The sequence below is a fragment of the Danio rerio genome, chromosome 7 (assembly GCF_049306965.1).
Source record: "Danio rerio strain Tuebingen ecotype United States chromosome 7, GRCz12tu, whole genome shotgun sequence".
Classification (NCBI taxonomy): Eukaryota; Metazoa; Chordata; class Actinopteri; order Cypriniformes; family Danionidae; genus Danio; species Danio rerio.
In genome coordinates, this window is record NC_133182.1 from 65,069,802 (window position 1) to 65,094,552 (window position 24,751).

Genomic DNA, 24,751 nt, shown 5'->3' on the forward strand with positions numbered 1-24,751 from the left:
GTCTGTTAAGTTGCTAATATTAAAAAGAAAATAGGCAGTTCCTTAAATCATGTTTACATTTTATTGTTGAGAAAGTGAAACAACGTAGCCAAGGTGATGTGAATGAAGTTATAAAGTACACTGTTCCCTTTGAAGATTTACCTGTGTCCTCGGTATGTTTTCCATATCAAACTGAGAAGGGGGAGACTGCAGCCTTGATCAAACTTGCGAAGTCTTAACTTACAAGAAGAGGATGCGAGACTGAACTTTGTGTGGGCTACTTAATATTGAGGAAAAGCCCCAATCAGATAGGCGAACGTTTGCAGCCCCGCCTCCGTTTTCAGATGTCTCCGTCTTTCCCCATCCACACTGAGACGGAGCAGCAGCGTTTTAGAATGAAAACGGCCTCTCCAGCGTTTTCGAAACGCTCCGTTTTCGGCTCTCGAGAACTCCGGCGTAGTGTGGACGGATGGCGTAACCGTAGCAAAACTTATGCGTTTTCAAACTAAAACGCACTAGTGTAAACGGGGCCTAAGATATGATATCGCAGTGGACCAGTCCTTTAAGCAAGTGGTGCAATTACAGAGGTCATGGGATTTAAGAATGGACTATATTTTGTTGTTTGAAAGTGTCTGTGTCTATTGTTTTACTCCAAATGTTGTTGATTTTTTTTTACAATGTTACAGTTCCAAAACCTAAAGTAACCCTTCACTCAATAATGATAATTCTGTGATTATTTACTCATCCTCCACTTGTTCCAAACCTGTTTGACTTTCTTTCTTCTGTTGAACACAAACAAAGATAAACTAAAGAATGTTTGGAGAAAAGCAGCAGCCACTGACTATAGTATGTTTACACTTTCTTTGCCATTCCAGATGACTTTATTAATAAGTGATTTAAGTCATTGCAGAGATGTATGGATGCAGTCCTCCAGGAGTCATACTGTACATAATATTCATTCTTACTCCACTGCACTATGACTATATTCTATACTGCACATTATTTCTGTTCAGTGATGAGACTTTAGTCTAAGCAAAGTCAGACTTTACTGTCCTAATGAAATAATTAATAAATCAAGGCATGATCATATTTTATTGTGGTCAAATAAGCGTAATCTAGAGGCCTTTGCCTTTTTATATAAGCCACTTCTGATACCAAATGATCAACTTAGAAGTCAAGTTATTATTTGTTGTTCATATAAATTGGAAAAGCGACAAGACTTGGGTAAGGTAGTGTATTGTTTCGAAATGTTTATCTGTTATTTCTCTTGGTTGTTAATTTCAATGTGTTTTGTTCATATACAGTTGAAGTCAGAATTATAAGCCCCACTGTAATATTTTTTCCCATTTTCTGTTTAACGGAGAGATGTTTTCAACACATTTATAAACATAATAGTTTTAATAACTCATTTCTAATAGCTGATTTATTTTATCTTTGCCATTATGACAGTAAATAATATTTAACAAAATATTTTTCAAGATACAAGTAACATTTAAAGGCTTAACTAGGTTAATTAGGTTAACTAGGCAGGTTAGGGTAATTAGGCAAGTCATTCTATAACAGTGGTTTGTTTTGTAGACAATCAAAAAATATTGCTTATGTTAGTATTGGTTTAAAAAAAAAAGCTTGCTTTTATTCTAGCCAAAATAAAACAAATAAGAATCTCTCCAGAAGAAAATATATTATAGGAAATACTGTGGAAACTTCCTTGCTCTGTTAAACATTATTTGGGAAATCTTTAAAAAAAGAAAACAAATCACAGGAGGGTAAATAATTTTGACTTCAACTGTATGTAGTTTGATTGATTTAACAAAACTTTGGTCAGTCTTGAAGTCTTGGACTCTTGAAACTCTTATACTGCATGTATCATATTGATTAAATGAACGGCCTTGGAATGGAAGATAGCCATTCAAACGATCTGTGGTTTTATAAAGAAGTGTTTTCTTGGCCACCACTCTTGGCTGTCAGCTAAATAGGACAATGTGAATTTAATATGGGCCTTCAGATTTGTATCAGTGGGGTAATAAACTGTGAGGGTCTGTTGCCTCAGGATACATTTCCTTCCAGCCTGGCTCAAGGTGCTCTTGTAAGCAAACTCCTATTAACAGCTAACAATTTCAACCTTGAAAACCCCACAAATCCATATCAAAGAGCTGCTACGCAATAAATCTGTCCTTAAAGACTTTAATCTCTCAGAATTCCTGGAGTGGATTTTCAGAATTGGCCTCAAGAGCTAAATAACAATAAACACAGAATATATCAGATGTCTAGGTGAAAATGTGGATGTTTGACGTGGAGGAAAAATGAATTGACCTCAATATGAATTTTGCACATTTAAATAAATACTCAGAGATGCTCAAATATGCCCAACATCTGTACACAGGAAATTGTTAAAAATTTCAGTATTGGACAACAGTGTGTTTTCATTGGTCGCTTGTTGAGTTATTGAACAAGAATAAACTGGATTTTATTGCACATATGATCTCCCACATTGCATGTGTGGAAAGTAAATATTTAAACCACACAATCCTGTCAGTTTAGGAGCTAAGTAATCGAACCCTTAGCCATTTGATTATTAATTTTATTACAATACAGTTTATTCCTGGACTGCATTATCCACTAATACAGCCTACAAATTATACCATCAGGAAAAATACTGTAGTAAATACTGCAGTGTTTTTGAAGCTTTACAAATTTGTTACAGCTCATTTTTAAATATTTTTTTTTCTAAAAGCATAATTTAACTTTTGTTCAAACTTTAACATTTTATTTAAAGGGCCATGAAACCCCCTCGTTTCAGCAGGGTGTTTTCACACCTCTACTTTGGAAAAAGTCAGAAAAGTGGGCGTGTCCAGCTCTGTTTAGGGGGGAGTGTCGGAGGAAGCAAAGTTGGATGGTGTGGGAGTGTCTATTTGGGCACGCGCGAGTTTCAGAGTCAAAATACACACACACACACAGGAGAAAGTGATGGTGTTTAACCTACATGGACATCTGTAGTCGAATTATTTGCCAAATTATTAAATGGTGGACATTAACTGCAGTTTGGCTCTTTCATTCAGGGAATTCATTCATGCCCCTTGCGAAAAACGAGATATTTGATTCGAGGAACTGCTCTAAGCGTGTATTTTTCATGCAATGTTTGATACCGCACGGCGAATGAGAGAAAAAAAAACCTACGCATGTCCCGCAAACTTAGATGCACACGGCAGGTAGCGTCAGAAAGCCGTGTGTGTTATTCCGGTCACAAAATGCGGTGAAACCCCTATACGAGGTTAAAGTTTGGTTGTGGTGCTAACATGTTTACACTCGGTGCAATAGTTAACTTAGTTCGATACGAACAAACTGAATAAACAAAGAGCGCTGGTCGCTCACTTACCAAATCTGTAGAGACAGGACAATCACCAGCAACTAGAGCCGCGTCTTTATGAAGAGAAGACTACAAGCGAATCCAGATCTCAGCGTTTGCAGATGAGAACAGCTCTCAGGTAAACAATGTTTCTCTGAGCTCTCACAAAGAGAGAAACGAAACTTAACTGCAGCAAACTATAAAAGCAACACTTCAAGCTTGTTTTGCCAATACAACGTGGTGTGTCGGTCGTCTAAACACTGTGACAGTAATGAATAATAATGAAGTTGCACAATAGAGCGCGCTGATTGGTTTGAACCGAGCCTTACTCATGCATTAATGCATCACACTGTAAGACTCTTGCACAGACGTCCAGTCTGCACGCTGGAATACAAAGCTATTATCTCATAGCCGTGACGCAGCTTCAAAAATTTGTTTCAAACCGGAAGTACGAATTTGCTTGAAATAATGCAAAAACAACAAATTTACACTTTTTAGTGAAATATAGGTGTCCTAATAGTGTTTTTAGCAGTGTGGGACACATATACGACTGTCAACAGCTCAAAAAATGTGTTTTGGTGTTTCGTGACCCTTTAATGTACATCAAAAATCATAATCAAAATCAGAAGTCAAAATATTTGGCGGTATATTTAGTTGTTGTCATGATCGCCAGCAATTTAATCCTTACAGATTGTTTGTAACTTTACAGATCGTATAGAACTACAAATCCACCGATATATGGACTACCAGATCCAGTCATACACCACACACTTAACACCTGTTCCAGATACTCATTGATTAGACTCAAGCCTGGTTTATAGTCAACATGTCCTGTCATGGACCGCACTCCATTCAGCTTAAACACTCCCAAGACACTCCAGGACACAGTTGAATCACTTCCGTAAAGTTTACTGAGAATATTGTGAAACTGCAATACGATGCAAATAAGATATGGGTTAGTATTAAATTTATTTTGTTGGTCCGTTTGTTGAATTTAAGTTACATTGCATCTACATGCCAACTTATTTTCATTATTATATAAGTAGACTGTAAGGTTGGGGTTGGGGTTAGTGTAAGTTGACATGTGCTTGCAAAGTTTCTTATAGTCAGTTAATTGTCTGTTGAAGGAGCAGTATCAACTGATATCAAGTAAACAATCTACTAAAACTCAAATGGACCATCAAAATTAAGTGTTACCTTTTTTGAGTGTATTTACTGTAAATGACCAATGTATATATATATATATATATATATATATATATATATATATATATATATATATATATATATATATATATATATATATATATATTTAAATGACCAACGTATATATATATTTAAAAGTAAGTACCATAGACTACAAATGCAACCACGGTCTCCTATGACTTTTCATTAGAGAGCACCGGTTGACAGCACAATATACGGCCTGGCAGGGACTGTGGATTCTGGGAAAAGACGTGGAAGTTTGGAAGAAGTAATGGAACACAGTGCTGTCCACTGCTGGCTTTCCAGACCCGTTCATACGCGCTCCATCATGAGGTTTGCTGTGGAGAAACGAACCTTTAAAAGCACTGCAGAAACCTGTGTAGTGGTCAGAATAAAGGCTGAATTGTGTATGCGGTATTTTCCTCTTGCCTTTTATTAATGATGGAGGTTGACTTTTAAGATTATAGCCATTGGAATAACAAGGAAATTCTGAAAAATGAAAATGTTGATTAGTCCTAAAGCTTTTCCTGTCTCATGGTCAAATTTAACTTGAGGATCTGTGATTTAGAAAGGTTTTTTTTCCAACTGGTAAATAAACAAAAACAAACTGCAGCACATACAAAAAGGACATTTTAATTGTATTTCTGTATTCTTCAATATAAAAGTATCGATGCAAATATCTCTTATAATGCTCAATTGCCTTTTACTCATAAAGGTAACATTTATTTGATAAATATTATGTCTTAACCTAAAATATTATTAAATCAGATTAGATTAAAATGTTGTTGTTATTAAGAATATTATAATGAAGCAGTGGGCGACACGGTGGAGCAGTGGGTAGCACGAGGTTACTGGTTCGAGCCTCAGCTGGGTCAGTTGGAGTTTTTGTGTGGAGTTTGCATGTTCTCCTCGTGTTGGTGTGGGTTTCCTCCAGGTTCTCCGGTTTCCCTCACAGTCCAAACACATGCGCTATAGTTTAATTGATTAACTAAAATGGCTGTAGTGTATGTGTCAGAATGAGAGTGTATGTAGGTGTTTTCCAGTGCTGGGTTGTGGCTGGAAGGGCATATGCCGTTTAAAACATCTCTAAATCATAACATTTTCATTTTGTGCACTATGTTGTAATGAATACTATTATTTATACCATTTAATATGACAATAATTCAAAAGTGCAGAAAAACAAAGACAACAAAGTTCTACACTCGAAAACATTGTTGCCTGTTTAAACTACTAGAAGCAACACATTTGTTGAGATTTTGTTGGGAAAACTTAATGTTTTTTTCATCTTTAATTGACTTAAATTTGTTAAATCTGTAAACTTAATCGATTTGTGTTGGGACAACATGAAGAAATTGTGCAGAGCCTTGCTCTTTGTACAGTGTACCGACTAAAAGTAGATAAAAACAAAACAACTAAACCTGAAAATCGGTGATAAAGTGACAATAATTGTCAACAGATTAGCATCAGCCGCAATCAGAACATTGATTTGGCATTTCTGTCTCACCTGAGAACTTTAAACTTTAGTCTGTAAAACATTTTTTTAAAATGCTGATTGTGATTGATCACAAAAGATTAAGATGTCAACTATTAGTCTATTGCCGATTTCAGACTACAGGATTTTTAAAGTAGTCATGTCACAAATGCTTTCACACTGCATGACTATCTGAGCTAGCGTTTCATCGCTGCTTTGTTTACGCTGCAAGATGGAAAGATGACATGGGGTTTCACATTGCATGACTTTACAATAGGAAGAATCGGCAACAACTTGGGCTTTAGTGGGGTTAAAATATACTTATTTTGCTCACCTGGGTTTGAAGGGAATTAGCAATTTCCTTAACTTTACTTTCTTTTTCGAACTGGATGTGGTATTTCTCGGGTGCTCCTATTTCTTAGGTTCAAATAGAGAGAAAAGAAGCACTTCCCATAAACTTCCGCTGACCTGCAGATATCCACACTAGTGGATGCTGCTCTCTTATTGGCTGTAGGTGATTGCTGATGTTATTTTCAATCAGAAGCCATTTTACACAGCATGATTTTGAATCGCCAACAGCTTGTAATAAGTGAGCAGAATTACAAGGTTCTATTTACATTCTGAATGATTTTGAGATATTGAGCTTCAAAGTTTTTGCATTCCAATGCAAACAGTATGTGTATAAAAACTCAATTTTGACAAAAATGTCAGATTTATTTATTTATACTTATAATTCTAAGGCAGGGGTCACCAACCCTGTTCCTGGAGAGCTACCTTCCTGCACTTTTCAGTTGCAACCCTGACCAAACACACCTGTTTGTAATTATCAAGTGCTGTTTAGGTACTATTAATTGGTTCAGGTGTGTTTGATCAGGGTTGGGACTGAATTCTGCAGGAAGGTAGCTAGCTCTCCAGAAACAGGGTTGGTGATTTATCATGCCAAATATTTCACGTGTGTTAGCGACTCATCTGTGATTCTCTCAGATTGTGTCTTTGATAGTTCACATTGTGTGATTGTCACTCATGTGAATAAGCACTGATTTGCCTGTGATTTTAGACATTTGACTGGGATTTCTCAAAACCAGTCGGGGAGTCAAAATCGGGGCTAAAATCAGTCTGAACTTAGTATTAGAGTTTTTAATGTAAAGAAAAAAAAACAGTAAAGAGTGGGAATGTTGTTTTAGACTCTATGGAAGATGGGATCAGTAGCTAGAATGGTGTTTTATTTTTACTGGAGGGACCATACCACTAACTTTGTAATATATTTGTCTGACAACTTTGGTTGTTTTGCTTGGAATTTCAGATTGACAAGCACTAACACTAGCGCTGCAAATTCCTGAGCTCGTTATATGGAATTTCATTTGAAATGCCGCTCGCAAGTGAAAGCCTATAATTACAGTCATGTTTGGTAGAGGCTTTAATTCCTGTCTTGAGACGCAGCCTTCCCCCAATATACAGCTATAAATGTCAGTCCATACAGGCTGATTACATGAGCACTCAATGGTAAATAGATTGTGTGATGCCAAAGTGCAAATATACAGTGCAGTTATTAAAATTCTTGGCCGGATGAATTAATGAATAAATCACATGTGCACTTTTTCTCTGAACATGTCACTATATGGCAGGTTGGTGAAATTGGCTTTTGGGCCCTCATGTGGGTTTTAGAGACTGACCGTCCTCCATCCTCTTCAGCCTTTGCGGCCTAAACTGGGAGCGCGTGTTTTGCGAGGCTGGCCGAAAACCAAACCCCAAGTCTATACAGCCTCTGGCAGCGTACAGATTAAGACTGTAATTATAGATCTGGGTTTGGACTGGGCTTTGTTTGAGAAAATGGAGGGAGGCTGGTGGGGTGGGTGATGTCATCTCTGGTTTAGAGCCGCACAGCCTGGGATCACAGCACTGGTGTTGGTTTACTGTGCTCTGTGTGGACGATGAGAGAGGGAGAGAGGGAAAGAAGGACACTTTAAATAGATCTAAACTGAACTAATGGAGTTTATTATCAGGGTGATTTATGTGTTTGTATGAAACATCACTCATTACAACAAACCTATAGCTCTAACATAAACCCTTAAAGTCCACATGACATCAAAACTAACCATATTGATTTTGTTAGCTCACATTGCTAGTTTTGTGGTGAACAATTCATCTGAGCATGTCATTAAGGGGAAAAAAAACTTTGTGCTTGTAATCTAAAGTTAAAATCTGAAAAAGTACTTCCTGTTTGTTTTCAGTTAAATTCTCAGATAACATGATTTTGAGGTAATGGGCAGGGCTAACACACTTAACCACGCCCCTCCAACTGTCAGTGTTGACAACAAACAGAAAGGGTGAGGAGTAGATGTCTGTTAGGCTGTAATAACAATCATTAAACCCTTTCACTCATCTTTCTGAATGAAATGCCTACTTTACTACTATTCAGCTCACAGTAGAAAAAAAAAACGGTAAAAAATGTGTGTATGTACAGATTTTAAGAAAATTTATAATTTTTAACGTTTCATAGTGACAGATACTAGCTTTTTTTGTTTTGTTTTTACTATCTTTGAATATTGTGTTTCTTTTGCATTAACTGTATTGCTAAAAATGTTTAATACCTGTTCATTTTTATGAGTTTTAAGTGCACTTAAATGTTGCACATTAGCAAAACTGAAAATGATTAAAAATCTAATGTGACATTCGTCAATCATCAGCTTTGTGTGTCCTAGTATTATAAATGTTGTTTCCTACTGGATCACTTGTTTTTACCTTCATCCTTTGCTTCTTCATCCACTGGTGCTGTAAGACATTCCACATAGCAAAATTTCTCTGGCCCAGATCTGGCCCACATGCTGCAGTGAATTACGGTACATGTTTGGACCAGGTCTGGCTTCCATACAAAAGCCAAAAATGGACCATATTTGGGCCAAGCCTCAGCCAAGTTAATAACCCAGATCTGGGCCAGAAATGCTGGTGTCACAGCTGCAATTAAATTGATAAACCAATGAAGCATTGGTCTTTAGGCACGCTATGGGCATGTTTTTTTCTCAAAGGGTTCTGATTGGTAGAATCTTTTTCTTTACTCAAAAATAATTTAAATGTGGGTCAAGACGGGCTGAACTTACTAGGGCCACATATACATTTTTTGCATCTGGGCCAATACTACACTTGACATCTGGCCCAAGTCTAGTGTGCCGCCTTAAAGATGTTGCCACCCCTGCCAAACCCGGGCCATAATTGGCCCTCATGCTGTATGCCAGTGCCGAATAAATGCCTGCTGTATCAGCTTTATGCCAAACCTGGGCCAGAATTCTTTGCTACCTGAGATTCTCCAGTGTGGACTGTTTTTTTTTTTTTTTTTTTTTTTTATCCAGGCACTTTTCTCTCAGATAACAGCAGTTTGTAGAAGAAGAAAGAAATGGTTAATCAAGACTGTATAAAACATTAAAGCTGGCATTTATAAAGATATCTTCTTAAATGTGTGATAAAAAAGCTACTGCAGGGTCCAGGAGGACCGGTGTTCTGCAGAGTTTTGCTTAAACCCTAATCAAACACTCCTGAAACAAGCAAATCAATTGCTATATCCAAAATCAGCGGGCCAACAAATGCTAAATATAAGCGGGAGCGGTCGGGTTAGGGCTAAAACCTGGCGGGTGCGGGCGGGAACGGGATTAAAAATTTAGTCTCGCGCAGATCTCTACCCCAGAATTCGTTTAAATCGAGCCGAGACTACCTCATTCAGGCAATCTCGGAGCGATTGTTTTGGCGCTGATCCAAGCACATTTGGTGGTTTCACATATGCCAAACGAACCGCGCTAACTGGCAAACAAAACAAATTAACTTACCTCATACTTTTATTTATATAGTATCCAACTCAGGCTCATTATGATTATGTAGGGAAGAGCGGCGCACAAAGTAACAATTTTTGTATTTGTCAAATAATCAACTAAGTAATAGGGTTAAATAAACCATGTTTTTACCAACAACACACAAGCCTCTCCTACAAATAAGCACTGAAATTATGATCATCCTATGGTCCTGTGATCAAACCTATGGTTTCTGTGCAGTGTTGCCAAAAGTGCCAGGAGTAAAAATTTTACCATTTACCCAACCTGCGGGGCAAGTTGTAACAGACAGGGGGTTTGTTGTAACACGTGGTTAAAAAGTCAGATTTCACACAATTAATTTAAATTCAGTTCACTTCAAATAGTAGCTATATTTCCCCAGTAATTGGCTAATGTTTTTCTTTTTTTATTCTATGTAGTATAATTGTTTATTGGATAAATACATTTTAATCTATTTGCATTTATATCCATTTATCCATTATTATACAATGTATTATTTGCGATACTAGCAATAAAATAAATGTATTATTATCTATTAAAAAACATTTTTATTTAAAAAGTTGTCAACATTACACATTAAAAATTCAAAAAAAATTATTGTGTTAGTTTAATTGGTGTCCAATAGTGTGTGGCTTAATTGTAACACCCTGTTACAACTAACTCCGCTGTGTCGTGTTTTCCTCAAAACTGCCTAGCAGTCACTGTGTGTGTTATACATCTTTCAAAATAGTTTCTTCTTTTAGCCTAGAAGATGATAATCACAACACTAAAACGTTTTACGAACATTCTTTCACAGATTTTGTTTAAAATAGAAAAAATATCGACTGTAATAAAAATACTTTTTTTTGCTGTAAAAATGGTTTCCTCTGTATTTCTCATCCAAACTTTGCCAAACTTCTTCAATAATTGACAGAAAGACGTTTGCCTACACTGTGGTGAAAACCTTGGAAGCATGCCATGGTTAACCCTGAGCAAATACCCTAAAACTCTGTTACATTTTACCCCGCGTGACTTTGTGCTCCGCGCTCCCCTACCCCTACATACAATTCTGGAAAGCGCCAAATACATTCCAGAAGCTACGTTTTTTGCAGTTTTTGTTTTCGCAAATCCACCAGAGGCTGCTGTGTACGCTTTTTCAGATCTCGATTCTCTTGCGCAAGTGCCATTCGCACCTGCTCTTCTCGTGTAAATTCACCAGGGGCCGCTGACTGACTATCCAGTCCACTGATTCTCCCACCCTCCCCTTCCCTAAACCCAACTAACAGTGTTTTAAAAAGCAATCCAGAAAAAGAAAAGCCCTCACCTGATTTTTACCATGTTTTCAGATTTTACCACATTCTCACCCTGTTATTTACTTGTTTATTTTATTTTTGGCTTCTGTTTTTGTCTTACCTGCTTTCTGGAACCGTTATTTATCGGACTCAAAGGCTGTTGTGGTCAGCTCTGCTCTGCATCTCAAGTCTGCTGATGTATGTGTGGAGCTTCCGAACAATGTGGTAACAGCGGGAAAGTCGTCCACACAGAGGTAAGCAGCAAGCTGGTAAGCGAGAAAAGGAACTGTGTCATACCTACCCGTAGCGTTCGTTTTAAAGACGTAACGCACCCATACGTGGCTCTGGCTACATATGTATATAGAAATGTATATGGGGTACGTTTTCAGAATGAGCCTATGTTGCTAGTAACTGACATATCCCTTCCCCTCACTCATCCTACTTATTTGTTTTTCATTTGGGCTCAACCACTCTCACTGGCAGAGTTGAAACAAAACAAATTGCTATTGGATTTTTTTTTTTTAAATGGAAGGAGCCACTCTATATCCCTCCCTGTCTTTATGTTTCAGTTAAAATTGTCACACATTGAACAATATTGCACATTTCAAAGCTCTTCACAGGATCTTTAACGGTTTAGTTTAGCCTCTATATGTCTTTTTTTTCTCTCAGAGATAATAAACAGATGTCAAATGGGTTAAACAAAGTCACACAGATCGCAGCAGATTTCCATGCTCACTACAAATAGGCCAAACCAAAGCTGGAGGAATTGAGTGAAGACAACATTTTTTACAACCACTTTCAGGCAGTGTTTTATGAGACATTGTTAAAAAATGTGGGCACGCAGAGAATTTACACAGCGGTACCACTTTATTTGTTATCCTTTTCTTTCAGCAATGTTTGGAGGAATTGAGTCTGAATGAGCGGCCTGTTAAAATAACACAGAATAAGTGTACTTGGGTAATCTTTTTAGATGTTGAGGGGAGAGTGGGCTTTGCCCATGTAAACTTGCGGAGGACGGTTGGCTGAAAAGTCCAGCGTTGTAATGTGAGATCTGGTTGGGGAATAACACAGGGAGCCTTCATAGCCTGCTTTTCCAAACTTTTTATCTGCTATAATTCATGGCATGATTCAACAAGGAATGGAGAAGAAGTCTGGCTAGGTGAGGAGATAAGACAAATGCCAAACAAAAGAAGAATCTGTGCCAAAACAATACGATGACAGCTTCGAACTCTGAATTCCTTTTGTCATTGTAAACATTATAGTTCAACCCAAAAAAGTGCTGTTAAAGGTGCAATATATAGGTATTTTCATTAAAATATCGAAAAAATGTTTTAATAGTATGTTTTTCTGACTTAGACTTTAGAAGTACAGATACTCATGTTTAAGATGACCCTGGTAAAAGTTAAAGTACTGGCTACACTTTTGTATTCAAGTAAAAGTAAAGAAGTTCAGCCTCAAAAATGTAAAAAGTACCCATTACTACTACATGTTTTAAAATAAACTAGGTTCTAAATTGGCCCTAGTGTATAAGTGCATGTGTGAATGCGAGAGTGTATGGGTGTTTCCTAGAACTAGGTTGTGGCTGGAAGGGCATCCGCTGCATAAAACTTCATCACTTTAGAATTATAAGGTTCTATCTGACATTCTTATTATTTGACAACTTATTTACATTATGGGATGTTTTGTTTTTTAATACGTTGTTCACATTTTAAGACTTCTTATTTTAAAAAATAAGTTACACACATACTGTTTGCTATATGAAATGGAAAAACTTTGAAGCTCAATATCTCAAAATCATTTAGAAAGCAGATAGAATCTTAAAATTCCAAGGTGAATATATGCAGGAATAATTGGTGGTTCAATCTGCTGTGGCAACCTATGATAAATTATGGACTAAGCCAGGGATGGGTAAACTTGATTCTCAAGGGCCGCTGTCCCTGCAGAGTTTTGTTCCAACACTAGTCAAACACACCTGAACATGCTAACCAGTGTCTTTAAGATCACAAGAAATCTATAAGCAGGTGTGTTTGATTAGGGTTGGAGCTAAACTGTGCAGGACACAGGCCCTCCAGGACCAAGTTTGCCCACCCCTGGACTAAGCTGAAGGATAGTGAGTGAGGATAGGTAGGTAACTAGACCTTATATCCTATTGATACATTAATATAAACTATTACATTTCATATTTTTATGTAGAATGTTTGATGGAATTTTATGGAAGTTTTTGCAACATGGCATCAGCATTGTTCAAAAAGTCGGCCCATGTATCATCCTGACCATCATCATACACAGATTTCTGTAGGCCTTTATACCTTCATAAATTATGTCTTACATTTTACTCAGATTTCTGCACAAAATATATATATTTTTTAATTTTATATTTGATTTTTTTTTATTGCTAAAATAAATACTTAATACAATACATGGTATTGTGGATATTTTATTTAATGGAAAAACATGAATTCTGGTAATACATTTACTCTATGCTTAAAGCAACATACACAGGCGTGACTACAACCTATATAACATGTGCATAATCTTTTTTTTTCAGTTGATAAACTCAGGATCTTTAGCATTACATTTTTATTCATGAATTGCAAAGTATAGTTACTTTTGTTGTTGTAAAACATTTGTTAAAAAAAATCATTTAATTTTTTTTATTATTAAAAAAATTAATTAAAGATTAATGTGCCACACCTGGGTTCAGGAAGGCATGGGAAGGCAGGATTATCAAAACATGCAGATTTATTAACAATCACTTACATGGATGAACACAGAAAGAGCATGGGATGAAAGCAGACATCATTTGAGAGAGAATATTAGACCATGAAAGACTAAACACAGGGACTATAAATCTGCTGGGCATGACACATTGGTGTGGAAACATACATGTAAGACAGGTTTTGACAGTATGCATATATGTAGCCTGGTGAGTTTTATTTTTGTTTCAGTTCCAGCAAACTTTTAATTTGTGTTTTACTTTGAAATTAATTTTTTAAATGATTTTCATTGGGCAAGTGAAATTTCCGTGAGTTTTCCAGGAGACAGACCAAAACGAGAGATCTGAAATACGGGAGTCTCCGGGAAAAACAGTGTGGCTGGTATGGTGTTAACTACTTATGAACCCCCTTGTTCAAACTGTTCATGTTGATTTTGACAGATTGCTTTCTATTGTTATTCAGTGTAAACGCACTAGTTTAGATGTGCATAAGGGTTTATGAGCAGTTAAGAATGGGTTATGGACTGGTCCATAGCCCTCCCAGTCCACCAGGTATTGCAAGCCCCATCCCTACGTCTGACCTCCAGTAACCTTCTGACGTGAGGCTACCCTGAGAGGCAGGTCCTTGGTAGAGAGCCATACCCGTTGACCACATACATAGTGGGGAGCCGGAGTCCGATGACGATCAGCCAATGCTTTGGTCTGTCTACTAGCCTGGGCCAAGGCTTCCTTAGCTTTCCTCCAGGTGCAACAACGTTGAACAAAAGCCAAGGCAGACAGGACCACAGCTTCGGGTTCCTTCGAGAGGAACAGAGGAGGTTGATAGCCAAGACAGCATTGAAATGGTGACATACCTGTAGCAGAAACTGGTAGAGTATTATGGGCATACTCAACCCAGGATAGTTGTTGGCACCAGGAACTAGGATTATTGGATGTCAGACAGCAGAGAGCATGTTCCAAATCCTAGTTTGCCCCCTCAGACTGCCGGTTGGTCTGGGGATGGAATCCTAAAGAAAGATTTGTAGAGTTCCTTCCAAAACCTGAAGACGAATTGGGGGCCCCTATCTGAGACCACATCTAACGGAAGACCATGAATTCGTAACACGTGATCAACCACCACCAGAGCAGTCTTCTTGGCAAAGGGGAGCTTGGGGAGAGAAATGAAATGGGCCGCTTTGGAGAAGCGGTCCACCACCGTGAGAACGACAGTGTTACCCTTCGATTCAGGTAGGCCGGTGACAAAGTCAAGGACTAAGTGTGATCAAGGACGGGAAGGGATGGGTAAGAGGCGAAGCAGACCAATGGGAGGTGAATTGGCACTCTTGTTTTGAGCACAAATAGAGCAGGCAAACACAAACCGCCTGACATCCTTGGCCCTGGAGGGCCACCAAAATCACTGACAGATAGTAGCCAGAGATTTCCTGACTCCTGGGTGAAAGGCCAGCCTGGATGAGTGGCCCCACTGGATAACTTTGGAGCGCAGAGACTGGGAAACAAATAGCTTGCCCGCTGGGGTCCCTCTAAGTACCCAACACTCTTGTACAGCCCCCAGAACCTCTCTTTTGATGTCCCAAGAGAGGGAAGCCACCACCAAGCCCCAGGGCAGGATGGAGTCAGTTAAAACCTCCCTCTCCGGGGTACCGAACATGCGAGAGAGAGAATCGGGCTTGTTGTTTTTTGACCCTGGCCCGTACGAGAGTGTAAAGTTGAATAGACTAAAATAGAGGGACCAGTGGGCCTGTCTAGAACTCAGCCTTTTGGCCTTGCTAAAATATTCTAAATTATTGTGGTCTGTCCAAACCACAAAAGGTTGAACTGCACCCTCTAACCAGTGACGCCACTCACCCAGAGTGAGTCTGACTGCCAACAACTCCTGATTACCAATGTCATAATTCCGTTCTGTGGGGCTCAGGCGGTGGGAAAAGAAGGCACAAGGATGCACCTTCTCATCCCATTGCGACCGTTGTGACAGAACTGCACCTACTCCAACCTCAGAAGCATCCACCTCAACAATGAACTGTCGTTTCGGATCTGGAATATACAAGACAGGGGCAGAGATAAAAGGGGACTTTAAATTATCAAAGGCCTCCTGTGCCCTGTTACCCCAAATGAACGGTATCTTAGGAGAGGTGAGCACTGTTAAGGGTGCAGCAATCTGGCTAAGGTTCCGGATGAATCACCGATAAAAGGCAAATCACAGGAACCGCTGAGGTGCCTTACGAGAGTCTGGAGTTGGCCACTCGGCAACAGCCCTTACCTTAATGGAGTCAGCTTTGATCTCACCCGCCGAAATCACAAACCCCAAGAACAAAACTGACTAAGCATGGAAGACGCACTTCTCCACCTCAACAAACAGTTGATTCTCCAGTAATCATTGCAGCACCTGACGAACATGCTGAGTGTATACCTGCAAGGAGGGAGAAAATATCAGTATATCATTAGATTAGATTAGATTAAATTCAACTTTATTGTCATTACACATGTACAAGTACAATGCAACGAAATGCAGTTTAGGTCTAACCAGCAGTGCAATAGCAGCAAGTGCAGGATACAGGAATAAGTTATAAAGTGCAGTTATAGAAAACTATGGTGATATTTACAGATGGGATGGATGTACTATGAACATTATATACAGGTTGGATAAGCTATGAGCAGATTTACAATATATGAATATATGTGCAGTTTGCTATTAATAATCAGTAGTGTGCAGATAAATAAACATGATTACAAGTGTATATGTTACAATATATGAATATATGTACAGGGATAGATAAACATGATTACAAGTGTATATGTAACAATATATGAATATATGTACAGGTTGCTATTAATAATCAGTAGTATGCAGATAAATAAGCATGATTACAAGTGTATATGTATAGTGGGTGTGTACATAATTAAAAATGTCCATATGCAGTGGTTATGTAATGTAATGTAATGTAATGTGTATTTATATAGCGCATTTATTGTGTATGGCCATACACCCAAAGCGCTTCACAATCATGAGGGGGGGTCTCTCCACACTACCACCAGTGTGCAGCATCCACTTGGATGATGCGACGGCAGCCACAGGACAACGGCGCCAGTGCGCTCACCACACACCAGCTATAGGTGGAGTGGAGAGACAGTGATCGAGCCAATTCGGTGGAAGGGGATGATTGGGAGGCCATGATCGTAAGGGCCGATAGAGGGACTTTGGCCAGGACACCGGGGTTACACCCCTGCTCTTTCACGAGAAGTGCCATGGGATTTTTAATGACCGCAGAGAGTCAGGACCTCGGTTTAACGTCTCATCCGAAAGACAGCGCCCACTGACAGTATAGTGTCCCCTTCACTTTTACTGGGGCATTAGGACTCACACAGACCACGGGTTGAGCGCCCCCTGCTGGCCTCACTAACACCACTTCCAACAGCAACCTAGTGTTCCCTAGTGGTCTCCCATCCAGGTACCAACCAGGCTCAGCCCTGCTTAGCTTCAGTGAGTAACCGGTCTTGGGCTGCAGGGTGATATGGCTGTGGCACTTCAATAAGTAAACAGTTCAATGTGGTGCAGTGAATGTGCAAATTTTTAAATGTGTAAATGTTAAACAGTGCAGTTATTGCGAGGAGTTTAAGTTAGAGGAGAGTGGGGGGTGTATTGGGGGGGGGGGGGCAAAAGAGTCAGTGGGGGGCAGAGTTCAGGAGGAAGACAGCTCTGGGGAAAAAGCTGTTCCTCAGTCTGCTGGTTTTTGTCCGGGGGAGCCTGAAGCGCCTGCCGGAGGACAGGAGAGAAAACAGTCTGTGAGCGGGGTGAAAGGTGTCCTTCAGAATACTGCGTGCTCGGCGCAAACAGTGTTTCTTCTGAATGTCCTCTATGGCTGGCAGTGTGGTCCCTGTGATGCGTTGGGCAGTTTTCACCACCCGCTGCAGTACCTTACGCTCAGCAACAGAGCAGCTTCCATACCAGACTGTGACACAGTTTGTCAGGATGCTCTCTATTGTGCAGCGGTAGAAGTTCACCAAGACGGCTGATGAAAGCTGGTTCTTCTTCAGTTGCCTTAAGAAGAATAGGCACTGGTGAGCCTTCTTGATCAGGCTGGAGGTGTTGGTGGTCCAAGAAAGGTCCTTTGAGATGTGGGTCCCCAGAGCTGAAGTCCACAAACAGCATTCGTGCGTAAGTGTTTTTATTGTCCAGGTGTGTGAGTACAGAGTGCAGTGCTATAGAGACTGCATCATCTGTGCCCCTGTTGCCACGGTAGGCAAACTGATGTGGGTCCAGTGTGGATGGCAGAGAGTCTTTTAGATGTGCCAGGACCAACCGCTCAAAACACTTCATGATGAGTGCTACAGGGCGGTAGTCATTCAGGCATGTTGGGCTGGAGTGTTTGGGCATTGGCACAATAGAGGTGGTTTTAAAGCATGTTGGCACAGCTGCTAGGTTGAGCGACAGGTTGAAAATGTCTGTGAATACCCCAGCGAGCTGTTCTGCACATGCTTTGAGGACACGCCCAGGAATACCATCTGGTCCAGCAGCTTTACGCACATTGATACGACTCAGTGCCGTGTGTACTTTTGAGGAGGTGAGTGTGATAGGTGAGTGGTCGGTGGAGGAAGTGATCCTGGTGTAGGGTTCTTTATTGTCTCTATCAAAGCGGGCATAAAAGTCATTTAGCTCGTTCAGGAAGGAGACGTCTGTGGCTGTGGGTGTTGACTGGCTGGGTTTGTAGTTGGTGATGGCCTGGATGCCCTGCCACATGCGCCGAGGATCAGAGTTGGAAAAGTGCTCCTCTAGCTTAAGCTTGTAGCAGTGCTTGGCCTTTTTGATGCCCCTCTTCAGATTAGCCCTGGAAGTGCTCTAGGCCTGTGCATCCCCTGATCTGAAGGCAGTGTTGCGTGCCTTCAGCAGGAGGCGCACCTCCTTGTTCATCCATGGCTTCTGATTCGGGTATGTGGTGATTTGTTTCTGGGTTGTAACACTGTCTATGGTGGTGTTGATATATTCCAGAACAGAGGAAGTGTAACTTTCAATGTCTGTGTGAGAGCCATGTGTGGCCTGGGAAGCAAACATACCCCAGTCTGTGTGTTGAAACCTGTCCTGGAGTGTGGAGTCTGCCCCCGCTGGCCACACTTTGATGGTCCTCACTGATGGCTTCACACGGCCAATGAGGTTTGAGTATTTGGGGGTAAGGAACAAAGAAAGGTGATCTGACTGACCCAGGTGGGGGAGGGGGGTCACAGCATAGGCTTCAGCTATGTTTGTGTAAACATGGTCCAATGTTTTGTTTCCCCTTGTGTGGCAGAGAATGTTTTGATGGAATTTAGGGAGCACTGTCTTTAAGTTTGAGTGATTAAAATCCCCCGCAACAATAAAAGCAGCCTCCGGGTGAGCAGTCTGTTGTTTGCTGATGGCTGCATGAAGTTCGTTCAAAGCCAGCTTTGCATTAGCGTCGGGAGGAATATAAGCAGCAGGTATTATGGTGGATGTGAACTCCCGTGGTAGGTAAAAAGGTCTACATTTAACCATTAGGAATTCCAGGTTAGCAGAGCAATGTCTCCCAGTGACGACAGAGTTTGTGCACCAAGCTTTGTTAATATAAATGCACAATCCTCCGCCTCTGGTCTTACCGGAGTCATCCGACATTCTGTCCGCTCGGAATGTGTGGTGCTCTGTTAGCGATACAGCGTTGTCTGGTATCCCGCTGTTTAGCCATGTTTCTGTGAAAATCATGACGTTACAGTTCCATAATTTTTTGCTGTGGTTGATGCACAGTCGAATCTCATCCATTTTGTTCACCAGTGACCGTACATTGGCGAGAAAGATGCTGGGTAAAGAGAGCCGGTGTGGTGTTAGCTTTAGCTTAGCTCTTAGCCCGCCGCGCTTCCCCCGTCTTTGTTTACGTTCTCTGCGCGGTCTGCGAGCACTTCCGCCCGGCCGGGCAGGGCGCCCAGCCCGGGGTGTTCTGGCGATCTCATGGATGAGTCGAAGATTGCTAATAAAACTGTCCGGAATGCACAAACCAATATCCAAAAGCTCCTGTCGGGTATACGAATTAAACGCACCACTGTTCTGCACGAACAGACCCGAAATGAGCAGGAATAGTACTGCAAAAATGCAGAAACTGGAGAGACCCTGAGCCTCGCGTTGTACACGCGCCGCCATCTTGGCCATCAAGGTACACAAAGACACATTGATTTACCATGTTTCTCAGCACGTCATTAACCAGGGCCTGGAAGACAGTCGGGGCATTTGTCAGACCGAACAGAAGAACCTGGTGTTCAAAGTGTCCCGTAGGAGTTAAAGTCTGTCTTCCACTCATTCCCCTCCCGAATACAGATAAGGTGGTAGTGAAGACCTGGGCTTCCTGCAAGAGTTCAAAGGCTGAAGACATGAGAGGCAAGGGATACCTATTTTTTATAGTAATGTCATTCAGCCCTCGATAGTAAATACATGGACGAAGGAGACAAGGAAGGGCGGCTGAGGCCAGCTTTAAGGGATTCATCTATAAATTTATCCATGGCCTCTCTTTCAGCACTAGAAAGAGAATACAAGTGACCCTTAGGCAGAGAAGTGCCTGGGAGGAGTTCTATGGCACAGTCATGGGGTCGGTGAGGAGGCAAGGAGGTGGCCCAGGACTTGCTAAACACAAGACTCAGATAGCGGTATTCCATCGGAACCCCTGTCAGATCTGCTGCATTCACCTGCAAAACAGGACACACAGAAACAGGAAACGGGGCAGGACCAAGACAAGACTTAAGACAATACTGACTCCAGGACAAAACAGAATTACCAGACCAATCCACATGAGGGCCATGCTGCACCAACCAGGGATGTCCCAAAATTATGGGAGCGCTGGGAGAATCAAAAAGGTACAGTGTGTTAACCTCACGGTGATAGCCAGATATAACTAGACTTATGGAGGGAGTAGCATTGGAGACCGTAGCAATCAGGGTACCATCAAGGGAACGGGCAGGGATGGGCTCAGGGAGAAGAATGGCTGAAATACCCCACTGGATGGTCACAGAGCTGTCCATGAAGTTTCCTTCTGCTCCCGAGTCGTGGAGAGCAGAACAGGCATTGGTAGAACCTTTATACTGAACCAATGCGGGTAGCAGAGTACGGGAGGAGGGGGACTGAAGGGGAATAGCGCCCACCAGGATACCCCGTTTCACTGGTGGGCTTTGGCTTTTCCTGGGCTGACTGTGACAGAGTGTCCAAGTTTGCCACAATAAAGACACAAACCCCAGGCCAGACGCTGTTGTTTCTCTTGGGTTGTTAACCGCAAATGACAAACTTTCATGGGTTAAGGGTCAGGCAGAGCAGAAAAGGTGGAAGATAAAAGGGTGCCCTCCGTCCAGCCAGAGGAGCTTACGCTGGTGTCGGCGATTAAGGCAAACCTCGATGCATAGAGCCAAATTAATAAGATCAAAGTTATGTGGCAGTTCATGAGTGGCGAGCTCATCCTGGATGTCCTCTTCTAGGCCTGCACGGAAAACGGATCAACAAGCCCCCTCATTCCAGTCACAGGATGCTGCTAGGGTTTTGAACAAGATGACATACTCAGTGACCGATCGCCCACTCTGATGGAGGCGAGCGAGCCTCCTGTACTCTGGCGGACCAGTCAAATAGTCTCATCATCTCCAGTCAGAGATCATTAAATGAGGCACAACAGGGGGCTCTGTTGCCAGATTGGAAATGTCAAAGTATCGTACCAGAACCTCAAAATTATCTTATTTGGAGGAAAATTAGCTTATACGAGTCAAACGGAGAGTATACAGCTATTATCCAGACAAATAGCATTTTGACAATACATGGAAAAACAACAACTAAGCGTACCTAAGTAGGAAGGTTCAAACTCAACCTCTGAGTTGCTGTCATCGGATACCTCCGTGTTGCCAGATGTTGAGGGATTCACTTTGCGGTACAAATTGGATGCCATAATGGATTGCAACATAGTGCTGGTTGGCTTGAAAGCAGTGCACCCTCCCATATTGTTCACACACTCTGAGGTGTGCACCAGCCCATTCAGAGTATCAGTAATGAGCCAATTTCGTGGCTTTATTTTGACGAGATTAACTTTGGAAAAACACATTCACATGACATGTCTTAATGGGGAAAAATTAGAACATCAAAGGCAAACTACCCTGTCCTTCTCACCTTCCTTTTAAACACTATTTTTTTTTTTACTTTAGTGCTTAAACTATCAATCTTAACCTGAAAACTACTGATTTGAGCATCGCTGCAGGCAACATTAATGTTAACTCGTGAGAGAGAGCCGTTCTCCATGTTGATTGGCTAAGAAAATTTAATGTTTTAAATAACGTTCTCCTCACAGGCAGTAGAAAAATGATGCAATTAGATCAATAAGTATAGAAGCCCTAAGATTACAATGAAACAAAATTTTGAAATCGTACATTATAGATTTTTTTCATTATTGATCGTACAGAGGACGAAATAATCGTACAAATATGATAATTATCGTAAATCTGGCAACGCTGTGCCCCTCCAAGTAAAGATATATTAACAACTCATGAGTTCATATTGGTTACATTAACTCAAACTTAAATGTTAATTAATAATACATTAATTAACAACAAGCACTCTCAAGTAATTAAGGTAGCCGTTAAGTTGTGGTCACACTCGAGTTTGATAATGCGAAATTCTGTCGTATGGCGCTGAGAAAATGGGCAGGATTAAACGATTAAATGATGTTTAGTCATTTAAAAAAGCAAGAGATTGCTCCATGTTTTAAATTTCTGTCTAGAGAGGTCATGTTTTGATCCTCGATTGGTGTCACGCAGTCATGTGATGCGATTTCGCAGGTCAGAGTTCACCGAGCTTGAACTTTGCAGCAACCTGCGAAACTTGACGCATGAGCTAGCGTTTCCGGTCTGATGCATTCATGTGTGTATTATTGGAAGTCTATGAGGAAAAAAGTCCAGGGTGACCGCAGCTTTTTTCTCACATGAACTCTTGTGAATCATTTAATTAAAGTTAGTTCATGATTAGCACAGACCTTAACTCATCATTAATTCATAATAAATAAATGTTTACTTGACATATTAATACAACATAATTCATGTACTGGCATTGTAAAGTATTACAAATAAAACTAATGCTATTTCTATGCTTGTTGGGTTATTTGATACTCATGATAAATACCAGGACCACACATGCACAACACAAACAAAAAAACATCAACATTTCTTTCATGTGAGAAGAGTTGATTTTAATGATACGTTTAAAATTAAATGATACAGACATAATACCAGCAGGATCACTCATACTACTTCATTAAATAAAAATGAATAATTTTGCTAAAGCAACAGGAGCAAGACACACACAGATGCAGTGGCGCAGTAACACTGATCTAATGAGGTCACAGGTGTATGCATGTAGCGCACTCTTTCTCAAACATGTTAATGAAGGAGCCCAAGATCTGCACATTTTGCATATCTTTTGACACATCTATTTCAGGTCTCCACACTAATGAGATGACTATGTGTGTTTGATAAAGGATACTGTGGAATATGGGTGTTGGTGCCTCAGGAATGTGTTTGGAAACTCCGCTGCAGAGTAATTTACAACAATTTATTGAATGCTGTAAGTATACAGTTTATGAAGATTTCAATGCTACATTAAAAGAGGCATTAAACATCAAGTTGCTCACAGACAGTACTGTACTGTTGATTATGTGACAGCACTGGTATACTTGTAGTTAGCGACTATTATAGAGAATGTCATAGAAAACTTGAAGAGTTTCGTTCCAAAACGAGATATATCCATTTTGAAAAATGTTGGTTGTTTGACATGATTACTTAAGACTTGTAGATTGTTACAGAAAGAGTGAAGGGCGGCTCCTTCACACCTCAGCTAAAAGCCAAACCTGTATGATCAGAGTGAGTGGAGCCGTGGTGTCACAGTTCTCTGTTGCAGAGAGTCCCCGACACAAGCTCGCCTTGCCCTGTCATATTTAATAAATTATTTCACTGTATTAATAATAATAATAATAATAATAATAATAATAATAATAATAATAATAATAAATATAATTATAATTATAGTAATAGCTTATTTATTGGTTGTTGTGAAAAAGCGAAATCGTTCATTTTTCTTTGTAACAACCTGTGCCCTTTATGTTCCCTAATAATAAATCAACAACAACAAGAATTAACGTGAGGTTTTAGGCTATAAATAATAGGTGCAACCGCATAAACAAATCTCCAGATAGGTTACTCAGCTACATGTTAGAAATTATTTCAAAATAAACTTACAAAGTACACTTGGAAATGTACACTGTTAACCCTTACTGTAGATTATGCAGTAAATAACTGTAAAATAGCCAGTGTTTAGCTGTAATGAAAAGAAACAGTATTTTACTGTAAAAGGAGCAGGATTTGTATGAAATTCTGTAGTGCAAGGAATAAATTACAGTAATTTACTCTATGTACCATTACAGATATTTACTGTGATAATAAATGGTAAATTACTGATCAACCATTACTGCCCCATCTACTCTGATGCTTTATGTTGCTATTTTATATTTATTTTATCTCTGTGTTTTCTTTGGTTGCTTTTATGTTTTTAACATTGAGTATCAGGAGTCAACCAATGCCACAGAGCTTATTAAAAGGTAAGTGTAAGATATGGAAGAAATGCATTTAAAGGCAAAAATATTCACACAGAGCAAAGAAATTGTCACAATAATTTTTATAACTTTGTTTACTTTTTCTATAATTAATTTAATTTAATTGCCTAGTTTGACCTATAGTTAAGATTTTAAATCGCACTTTCAACTAAATATTAGTATTTTGCTAAATAACTAGTAAAAATGTGTTATTTAAAAAATATATATATATCTTAAACAACACGCACATACATTTTTGCAGAGACTCAATGAATTTGTCTGGAAAACTGGAAAGTAAAAGAGCAATTAACAGTTTAAAGGCTTTCCTAAATAAATGTAT

At 39.9% G+C, this 24,751-nt stretch overlaps 1 protein-coding gene across 1 annotated transcript in view; it reads left to right on the top strand.

The window, feature by feature from the left end:
- Window positions 1–24,751, top strand: part of stim2b (stromal interaction molecule 2b) — an 860,843-nt gene that overhangs the window by 441,370 nt on the left and 394,722 nt on the right. The gene's annotated exons all lie outside the window — the stretch shown is intronic.